Source organism: Gossypium raimondii, chromosome 1 (assembly GCF_025698545.1).
Source record: "Gossypium raimondii isolate GPD5lz chromosome 1, ASM2569854v1, whole genome shotgun sequence".
Taxonomy (NCBI): domain Eukaryota; kingdom Viridiplantae; phylum Streptophyta; class Magnoliopsida; order Malvales; family Malvaceae; genus Gossypium; species Gossypium raimondii.
The window spans coordinates 36,691,232-36,702,958 of record NC_068565.1 but is presented as its reverse complement, the minus strand read 5'-3'; positions in this window follow the sequence as shown (position 1 = coordinate 36,702,958).

Genomic DNA, 11,727 nt, shown 5'->3' with positions numbered 1-11,727 from the left:
CATAAGCAATTTTCTCACATATAATACATCATAATACATCCCAACAAAGTACTTACCATTTCATTTTCTTTTCTTACCCGTTTTGTATGCATAGTACAAGCATAATCATTAACATCAATCATATCCACAAGCTTGGCATAAGCCTTAGCACATCAACAACACATGTTAGTTCATTTAAACATGATTCATATGAATTTAACATGGATAACCATTATACTTGAGTATGATTCAATTGGATTTATCATCCATCACAACATATCATGTTTTTCCATGTATCAACATTCCATTGAGTTTCATATAAACATGTCTGAGTTCTTATTAAACACTTACCATTTCATTTGCATACACATAAGACATAAACATAACATTAACCATAGCCACAAGCTAGTGATTAAACACATAACTTAGAAATATCATCACATGGTAAGATATGGGTACATAACGTAGCATCACTTATATCATACCATTCATAAACATGAATATTCATTCTTTGATCATTGGTACATCATACCTTTCCATATTTGTCATAGTGAAGTAAATCAGAACCCTTACAGAGCTCACACAAAGTGTGCTAAACGATGGTCGTAACCGTCCCTTTTCATATTCGATGGTCAAAACCATCCTTTTTCATTAATCGATGGTCGTCACCATCCCTTTTGATAGTTGATGGTCGTCACCATCCCTTTTCATAATCGATAGTCGAAGCTATCCCTTTTCATAATCGCTACTTGAAGCTATCCCGTTTCATAATCGATAGTCGAAGCTATCCCTTTTCATATTCGATGGTCGTCACCATCCCTTTTCATAATCGATAGCCGAAACTATCCCCTTTCATTGGTCGATGATCACCGATACGCCATTGGATTTTTTCGCCGAGACATAATTTGATAATATAAAATGATAGCATTTAAAACATAATTTAAAATTCTATTTAAACATACTAACTTACCTGGCTAAATTGTAAAAATGTCAAAGCATAGGGGAATTTTAGTAATTTTTCCATTCTCCTCAATTTTCTACCCGATCTTGATATAAATTATAATTCATTTCAATCTATTAATTTGGACAGTAAAGCAATGTATTTTTATGCAACGTAATCATTTTTGACATTTTTACAACATTGCCTATAAAGTTTTACCTTTATTTAATTTAGTCTTTGAGCCTAAAACATGCAAATTAAACATTTTTACCTAAAATTGAGCCTAGACGAATGCTCATGGCATCGAATATAGCCCATTATTGCAATAATTTCACATCAAATCATTGTACTTTTACTATTTCAATAATTTAGCCCCTAATCGATAAATTCATCAAAAATCACTTAATAAAATACTTTTAAATAACAACTAATATCTCAAATTCATCATTTAACATCTAAAATCACAAGGTTCATCAATGGAAACATTCAAAATCTTTAGCAGTTTCAAAATCGAAGGTACGAGCTAGCTGGACCTAGTTGCAACAATATCAAAAACATAAAAATTATTAAAAACGGGACTAAAATAGACTTACATGCAACATCCAAAGCATGGTCGAAGCTTGAATGCATAACCATGGTTTTATTCTTCTTTCAATTTGTGAAGAAGACATGAAAATGATGATATAACATTTTGGTTTTATTTTATTTAATTTAATTATCAAATTACCATTTTGTCCATTTAATAATCATCAAATTTTCATGCTTTTAGTTGCCCAAAACCGTCCACTACATTCTTAAATGGTCTAATTACCATTTAAGTCCCTTTTCCTTTATTTAATAAACCAATAAATCACTCAAATCAAATAGTGATCAAATTTTACATCTTTTATGATTTACTCCTTTTAATTAATTAAGTATTGAAACATTCAAATTTCTTAACGAAACTTTAATACAACCTTAATGACACTCCAAAAATATTTATAAAAATACTTATGGCTCGATTTATAGAAATGAGGTCCCGACATCTTATTTTCTAAAAATACTTGACCTTAGGGTCAAACCATTTAAATTTAATAAATCGCTTAAATAACATAAATTATCAAATCAAAAACTTTTTTAAAAACACATTTGACTCTTAAAAATTATTAATATTTACGAACTTATTCGAAGAATTTGGTGGCCCTGAAACCACTATTTTTGACACCACTGAGAAATAGGTTGTGACATGACAGATCCCCCAACACACCTTTTTCAAACCAAAGTGTGAGAGGAAAGGCTAGTAATCGTTCCGGTGAACTTGACTTCTTTGCAGATTAGTTCGCGAATCATCCTGAAAACTTGACCAACTCAAATTAGTAGGAAACACACCGTAATTTTATCCTTAATTTTTCATGAGATCAAGAGATTTCCATCCTATCTAACCAGAAGACTCCACAGCAACAGCTTGTAAGCCTACAAGGGCATGTACCAGTTTTGAAGAAGCGGATGGTACACCTGAATATCAAATACAAACAAAAATAAATTTTTCATCAAGAGCAGCTCAGACAGAACAAGGAGATGATTGTGAAAGATGCAGTCAGACCATTCTAGTCATCATGATAACAACATGCCCCTGCAGGAAAAGGGTAATGGAGTACATGCAAAGCCATGGGAATAGGAAATGGATACCTTGAACCGGGATATCTAGGTGCTACATCCTAAGGCTGAGGACATGGATTGAGTCTTTTGTTCTAACAATCCTTTAGCCCCAAAATTTGCAACGGTGAGCTTACCTTTGGAGTTTAAAGTGCCAAAGGAGGTCTTCGAGGGAAGAAAGGAACCACACCCACATCTGATGTAGTATATTGACTACATGAATGTTCTAAAAGCTTCAAATATTACAAAGTGCTTTCACCACGACTTTGAAGGGAAATGTTAAAGATTTGCATTTGTCTTTGCCTCAAGGCTTTATTAGGAGCTTCACCCAGCTAGGTCAATTATTTTTGGAAAGATTCCGCGCCTACAGAGCAATTATGAGTGGGCTTAATGTTGGTCAAGCAGAAGGAATGAGAGTCTATAGGAGTATACAAAATGTTTTCATGTGGCGATCTTGAATTCAAAAAACTTGGAAGATTAATGGGCCATTGATGCTTTCATCGTGAGGGTGTTAGGTGAGCATGTTTAGTATTCGTTCACAGGTAACAAATCACAAAACCTGTCAAATCTTTATGAAAGAGCTCACAAGTTCATATAAGTAAAGAAAATCAAAAGGTCAACTCAGTCTTTTCACTAGAAAGATAAGCAAGCTAGGGAGCAGCCGAATACTCATGGACAACCAGGGTATGCCCCGTAGAGTTTCTGGATACAAAGTGGGGGACAACAAAAGAACTATTTGTAAGGCCCAATTTTGGCCCGGGCCCGCATAAATAAAAATAAATTCCAAATATAAATTTAAAGTCCAATTAGTACAGTCTAGAATACAAAATTTGGCCCAAATCACTACCCAAACCCGAATTAGCTAAACCTAAACAGACCCTAAACCCAATTTTCTAAACCCGAATACCCCTAGCCTAAAATCGAAACAAACAGAAACCCTAGGGTTTCTGAGATATCAGCTGCCGCTCCAGCAAGCCATCAAGCCGCAACTCTCTCATCCCCAATGCGAGCCACCACAACAGTAGCCTCATGTACGTGCCACGTCCACGCATACCGTACGGCCTCCGAACACCTGCAAAAACACACAGCAAGAAAAGCAGAAAGGGGGATAACAGCAAAGAAAAAAGGCAATAGGAGAAATAATAGCAAAAATTAGAATTTTGATGATGATTGTATTTTTATTTTATCTCCGGCTATAAGAAGGGAGAAAAACAATGTAAAAAGGGCTTTTTTTTTCCCTTTTTTTACAGAGGATATCAATACAAAGAAAAAACATTTGAACAAAGAAAAAATCATTCAAAAGGTGATTAGCTTCCCGATTATTGTTGGTTTTCTTCCTTTTTCTCTCTGAGTTTGCATTGGTTTTCATCGTTTTTATCTTTTTGAAATAAAAAGGGAGAGCCCTTACCTAGTTCAGCCGTCGCCGAATCCCCTGTTCTCTCTGTGGCCGTTGGAGTTTGAGCAGGGGTTCAGAGATCCGTTTGATGGATCGATGAGCAGAGCGGCACAACCATGAGAGGGCCTAGGGTTTCTTCTTTTTACTTTTGTTTTAAAATGAAAAGGGGCTGCTGAATAGGTTAATAGAGCATTCATGCTGGGCATAAAACGGTACCGTTTGGGCCTTGCCTCAGTGGCTCCAAAACGGTGCCGTATTGGCACTGACCCAATGACCCGACCCGTGCATTGCCAGATCCGCGCGCTTTGGTCTCGAAGGGAATAATTGCGCGTGCAGTCCTCCTGATTTTGCAGCACGTTGCAATCTGGCTCCTTTTGCGTTATTATCTTTTATTTTAATTTAGCCCAAAAATTTTACTTTTGTTTTACTTCGGTCCACTACAGCACTGCATTTTGGGGGCTTTGGTCTATTTACCATTTCGGTCCCCCCTCTTTCGGCGTGTGCTGCATTTTGGTCCTTTTCATCCTTTTTATTTTAAATTCGCCCATTATTTTTGTTTTTATTCCGGTTTAGTCCCCTTTTTTAGCAATTTTATTGTTTAACTAATTATTTTAGTGTTGTTATTATTATTATTATTACTATTAATTATTATTAGTTTCATCTTCCTTATATCTATTCGTTACTGTTTTGTTAGTATATTAGCTAGTTTTATTATTATTCTAGTTTTATTTTCATAATATATATGTATATGTACCTATGTATATTTTTGTATATATATGCATACAAGTTTTTATATGTATCTACATTTGTTTACACATTTTATTTTCATGAACACATACATATATATATATCTTTTACATTTTAATTGTATTCATTATTTATTTATTTTCATTTTCATTATTATCTGGAATGAATGTTTTAATTTTATTCGTTTGTATACGTTGTTATTTTGCATGTTGTTGATTTGTCCTTTTATTTATTTCATATCAGTCGCAATCGCTCGTATCTTTTTTATACTTTCGTATTCATTGTGATTTTGCCACGTATAACAACAAATGTAATTTGCTTTCACTTCTTTTATTACGACTCCGTATTTTATTTAATTTTACTCGATATGTCAAAATTTGTTAATAGCATCTCGTGTTAAGATTCGAGAAGATCATACCCTAACTTACTTGGTTTCGATTTTCACAATATCTAAATACATGAATCTTTTCAAACTCAAGTTTTAAATGATCTCGGGATTTGAAAAAGAATCGCGTCCTAACTTACTGGTCATAATCTCCCTTTTAAATCCAAGATGGCCAAATATTTTTTAAATAAGCATTTTTATTCGCGTATCGGGAATTCGAGACATCATGTTCTAACTTATTGGATATGATTCTCTTTCTTGATTAACATGAAATATGCTCCTTTTCCCGAGAATTTTCAACATTTTAACACAAGGATCGTATTTTTAAAATTCTTCAAAGTTTTCAATTTCGACATTAAGACACTAAGCAACCGATTCGGTACCAATTTTGGGTGTCACGAGGGTGCTAACCCTTCCTCGTGCATAACTGACTCCTAAGTCTGTTTTCTCAAAATTCACAGACCTAAAATTATTTTCAAGGTGAACCGGTCACACCTTAATAAAAGATCAGTGGCGACTCCTATTTCCATTTTTAAAAGTCAATCCCCATTTTCAAATCAAATAAAAAATGTTTTTGGCATCGATAGAGTACTGTAGATCTCTCAAACACATGTCAAACTCAGAAGGGTCTTCAGAAAGTTTGTACAGAGAAGTTCAAGCTGCGATATCTGGGGCACCCAATTTTTATACTATTTATATTGAATTTTTTGTTCTTGGAATACTTTATTCTTTTCCAAGATACACATTCCCAATCAATTTCTTTGTTATCTTTCTTTACTATTTTTGATAATTTATTCCTTTCGAGCTACGGTCAGAATCAACTTTTATTCTTATCCATTGTTATGACCCTTTTTGCAAGCATGTTGCAGTGGAATAATGATTAATGGACTAATAGAACTTTCACAAAGGAAGTTTTGCATATTACTCTGAAAAGTTTCTAAATAATATAGGGACCTAAAACAGGACTATTGTTTAGAACACACCAAATTTAAAGGTTGGAAATTTGAGAAGGAAGAGTCTAAATTTGGACTTCCTCTTTGGATTTTGTTGTCAAATGCATTGATTGAACAAAATGGCAAGATGCCGGGTTAATGACAAAGCTTAAATAAACAAGCAAGCAATGATCAGCAGGCAATAGGAAGAGGTTACCTTAGAGAAGAGAGCCTTCATTTGGGCATGAGTCTTTGGTACGACACCCTGAAATGGTGTAAGGGGACCAGAAAGATTAAAATCCTATATCCTTGAATTGTGATAAAACAGGATTGACGAAAAGCCATATTTCTACCCTTGGATTACAGTGGGAGAATGATAGTACAATTTTGTGCCCCAATGGATTAAACTTTGAGGTTTACACTCGGGAGACAACCAGACTAAATGTTTCTTCAGAAAAACTGATCAAGTAAGAGGGCGTTGTAGCACGTCATTGTTAAAACCATAATAAAATTCGAGTAATGACATCTTAAGCACGATCAGTCTCGAAAAAAATAGCATTCTACATTCATGCGAACACCATTCACACATGTCTAGTTAGGAGCATTGGATTCATTTTGATCATATCATCCTAATCATTAGACAAATTAAGTTTATCAAGCAGGTCTTATCCCCCTAAAGTTGTAGTGGGGCAGATCGAAAAAAGCAAATATTGTCTTCCTGAGGTTGCAGGGAGTAGATTGAAGTCGATAATCCTATATCCCTGAAGTTGTAGTGGAGCAGATTAAAGTAATAGATCTTATCTCTCTGAAGTTGCAGTAGAGTGGATTGCATCAAGTCTTATCTCCCTAAAGTTGCAGCGGAGCAGACTGAGTAAGCAGGTCTTATCCCCCTGAAGTTGCAGTGGGGCAGATCGAAGATGACAAATCTGATCTCCCTGAAGTTACAGTGGAGCAGATTGAAGCCAATAATCCTATCTCCCTAAAGTTGTAGTGGAGCAGATTAAAGTAATAGATCTTATCTCTCTGAAGTTGTAGCAGAGTGGATCGCATCAGGCCTTATCTCCCTGAAGTTGCAGCGGAGTAGACTGAGTAAGCAAATCTTATCTCTCTAAAGTTACAGTGGAGCAGATTGAAGCTGATAATCCTATCTCCCTGAAGTTGTAGTGGAGCGGATTAAAGTAATAGATCTTATCTCTCTGAAGTTACAGTAGAGTGGATCGCATCAGGTCTTATCTCCCTGAGGTTGCAGTGGAGCAGACTGAGAAAACAAGTCTTATCCCCCTGAAGTCACAGTGGGGCAGACTGAAGAAGCAAATCTTTTCTCCCTGAGGTTACAGTGGAGCAGATTGAAGTCGATAATACTATCTCCCTGAGGTTGTAGTGGAGCGGATTACAGTAATAGATCTTATTTCTCTGAAGTTGCAGTAGAGTGGATCGCATCAAGTCTTGCCGACTAGAGATAGCAAAATTTGCTCTTTTTAAAAAGCTACAAGCTATAAATCCTATCTCCCTGATATTACAGTGGAGTGAATCGAAGCACAAATTCCTATACCTCTGAATATGCAGTAGGATGGAATGAGGCTACTGGAAGAAGAAGAGCACCCAGGTCCAGTACGACCGGGCAAAATTGGCCTTTTTAAGTCTTTGCTCTGTTCTCGTTACACGACAACGAGCAAAGAGAGGCAGCTGTAAGGCCCAATTTTAGCATGGGCCCGCATAAATAAAAATAAATTCCAAGTATAAATTCAAAGTCTAATTAGTACAGTCCAGAATACAAAATTTTCTAAACCCGAATACCCCTAGCCTAAAATCGAAACAAACAGAAACCCTAGGGTTTCTGAGATATCAGCTGCCGCTCCAGCAAGCCATCAAGCTGCAACTCCCTCATCCCCAGTGCGAGCCACCACAACAGTAGCCTCATGTACGTGCCACGTCCATGCATACCGTACGCCCTCCGTACACCTGCAAAAACACGCACAGAAAAAAGTGAAAGGGGATAACAAAGAAAGAAAAGCAGCAATAGGAGAAATAATAGCAAAAATTAGAATTTTGATGATGATTGTATTTTTATTTTATCTCCGGCTATAAAAGGGGATAAAAACAATGTAAAAAGGGCTTTTTTTCCCTTTTTTTTTACAGAGGATATCAATACAAAGAAAAAACATTTGAACAAAGCAAAAATCATTCAAAGGTGATTAGCTTCCCGATTATTGTTGGTTTTCTTCCTTTTTCTCTCTGAGTTTGCATTGGTTTTCATCGTTTTTATCTTTTTGAAATAAAAAGGGAGAGCCCTTACCTAGTTCAGCAGTCGCCGAATCCCCTGTTCTCTCTGTGGCCGTCGAAGTTTGAATAGGGGTTCGGAGATCTGTTTGATGGATCGATGAGCAGAGCGGTGCAACCATGAGAGGGCCTAGGGTTTCTTCTTTTTACTTTTGTTTTAAAATGAAAAGGGGCTGCTGAATAGGTTAATAGAGCATTCGTGCTGGGCATAAAATGGTACCGTTTGGGCCTTGCCTCAGTGGCTCCAAAATGGTGCCATTTTGCATGACAATAACTTGACCAGCATGGCGGATCCAAGCGCTTTGGTCTCGGAGGGATAAGCTGCATGATCCTCTTGATTTTGCAGCACGTTGCAATCTGGCTCCTTTTGCGTTATTATCTTTTATTTTAATTTAGCCCAAAAATTTTACTTTTGTTTTACCTTGGTCCAATGCAGCACTGCGTTTTGGGGGCTTTGGTCTATTTACCATTTCGGACCCTCCTCTTTCAGCGCGTGTTGCATTTTGGTCCTTTTCGTCCTTTTTATTTTGAATTCGCCCATTATTTTTGTTTTTATTCCGGTTTAGTCCTCTTTTTTAGCAATTTTATTGTTTAACTAACTATTTTAGTGTTATTGTTATTATTATTATTATTATTATTATTATTATTATTACTATTAATTATTATTAGTTTCATCTTCCTTATATCTATTTGTTCTTGTTTTGTTAGTATATTAGCTAGTTTTATTATTATTCTAGTTTTATTTTCATAATATATATGTATATGTACCTATGTATATTTTTGTATATATATGCATACACGTTTTTATATATACTTTATAGTATTCATGCGTATTTTCATAACTTACACGTATACATATAGTTGTATATTTTATATATGTATCTACATCATTTTACATTTTATTTTCATGAACACATATATATCTTTTTACATTTTTAATTGTATTCATTATTTATTTATTTTCATTTTCGTTATTATCTGGAATGAATGTTTTAATTTTATTCGTTTGTATACGTTGTTCTTTTGCATGTTGTCGATTTGTCCTTTTATTCATTTCATATTAGTCGCAATCGCTCGTATCATTTTTATACTTTCGTATTCATTGTGATTTTGCCACGTATAACAACAAATGTAATTTGCTTTCACATTCTTTTATTACGACTCCGTATTTTATTTTATTTTACTCGATATCTCACAATTTGTTAATAGCATCTCGTGTAAAGATTAGAGAAGGTCATACCCTAACTTACTGGGTTTCGATTTTCACAATATCTAAATACACGAATCTTTTCAAACTCAAGTTTTAATTGATCTTGGGATTTGAAAAAGAATCGCGTCCTAACTTACTGGTCGTGATCTCCCTTTTAAATCCGAGATGGCCAAATATTTTTTAAATAAGCATTTTTATTCGCGTACCGAGAATTCGAGACATCGTGTCCTAACTTACTGGATATGATTCTCTTTCTTGATTAACGTGAAATATGCTCCTTTTCCCGAGAATTTTCAACATTTTAACACAATGATCATATTTTTAAAATTCTTCAAAGTTTTCAATTTTCGACATTAAGACACTAAGCAACCGATTCGGTACCAATTTTGGGCGTCACGAGGGTGCTAACCCTTCCTCTTGCGTAACTGACTCCCAAGTCTGTTTTCTTAAAATTTGCAGACCTAAAATTATTTTCAAGGTGAACCGGTCACACCATAATAAAAGATCGGTGGTGACTCCTATTTCTATTTTTAAAAGTCGATCCCCATTTTCAAATCAAATAAAAAATGGTTACGACACTATTCGTAAAGTGGTTTTTCGCCAAGCTTTCAAAGACCTTAGCATGAGTCCACGAGAAGGTATGTCTCCGTAACTTGATTTAATATATCAGGCTTGTTTATGTTTATTATTATAATTCCAAGTTTTTAGTAGACAGTAACGCCATTTGTTATGGTCTAGAATGCGAAGTGGTGAACTGTGAAATGATAAGTTAGCAAAGAGTGTTAGTAAGTAGTGAGGAGAGTTAGCAAAATTGTTTTGGGGTTTCTTTTTCCTTTGTTTTGGTAGATTTGTTGGTAGAATGGTTAATAATGAAAATGGCATGATTTTCTCCTTCCCTCAATTCACTCCATGATTTTCTCCTTCTCTCAATTCACTCCATGGTTTTCTTCTTCCCTCAATTCGCTACTTACAAGATTTTTCGAGTCTTGTGGCTCGTTGATTTAATATCCTTATACTTACAGGATTTTCTGAATCTTGCGATTTGCTGATTTAAGATAATAACCTTATTGTCTCATCGATTTAAGATTGCAGTCTTATCCTTACAAGATTTTTTGAATCTCGACAGTCGCCAATTTAAGATCGTAGCTTATACTTAAAAGATTTTTCGAATCTTGCGGTTTGCCAATTTAAAATTGCAACCTTATACTTATAGGATTTTTTGAATCCTACAATTTTCCTATTTAAGATCACAACCTTATACTTACAAGATTTTTCGAATCTTGCAGCTCGTCGATTTAATATCAAAGCCTTATACTTACAAGATTTTTTGAATCTTGCAAGTTGCCAATTTATGATCACACCCTTATAGATACAAGATTTTTCAAATCTTGCGACTCGTCAATTTAAGATCGTAGCCTTATACTTACAAGACTATCTGAATTTGTGGTTTGCCAATTTAAGACCGCAACCTTAGACTTATAAGATTTTCTAAATCTTATGGCTCTCCAATTTAAGATCGCAACCTTATACTTACAAGATTTTTTGAATCTTGCAGCTCGCTGATTTAAGATTTCAGCCTTATACTTACAAGATTTCCAGAATCTTGCAGTTGTCGGTTTAAGATCGCAACTTTCTCATGCAGTTGATTTCAAATTTAAAGTTGCAAAACCCTCAAAAAATTGACATAGTTTTTCAATACAGTTCGTAGTATTTTTATAGTGCAGTCCACAGTTTTTTTGCAACACTGTTCGCATTATTTTTACAATATAGTTTACAATATTTTCACAATAAAGCTCGTAGTATTCTATAGTAGCAATTACATTATTTTTAAAGCACAACTCGCTAAATTTTCACTGTACAACTAGTCAAAGTTTTGCTGTACAACTCACCTAATTTTTTGATATACAATTTGCCATATTTTCACTATACTACAGGTATTTTTTCCATATAGATCGTTGTATTTTCGCTATGCTGCTCATCGTACACACTGCTATTATCCCCAATGTTACATGCTAAATTAAGTGGCAGTTTTAAATTATGAAAAATAATAATATCAAAACCCATATCAGTGTCAGTGACACCGCTCAAAGAATCAAAATTTACATGCCACTGTCACACAGAAAAGTTTACTTGGTAAGTTTCAATTAAAACTTATGTAACAAGCCCTTAATTACACAGGCAAGGTGTGTAAACCTATCTCAGAAGAATCACTTTATAACTTTT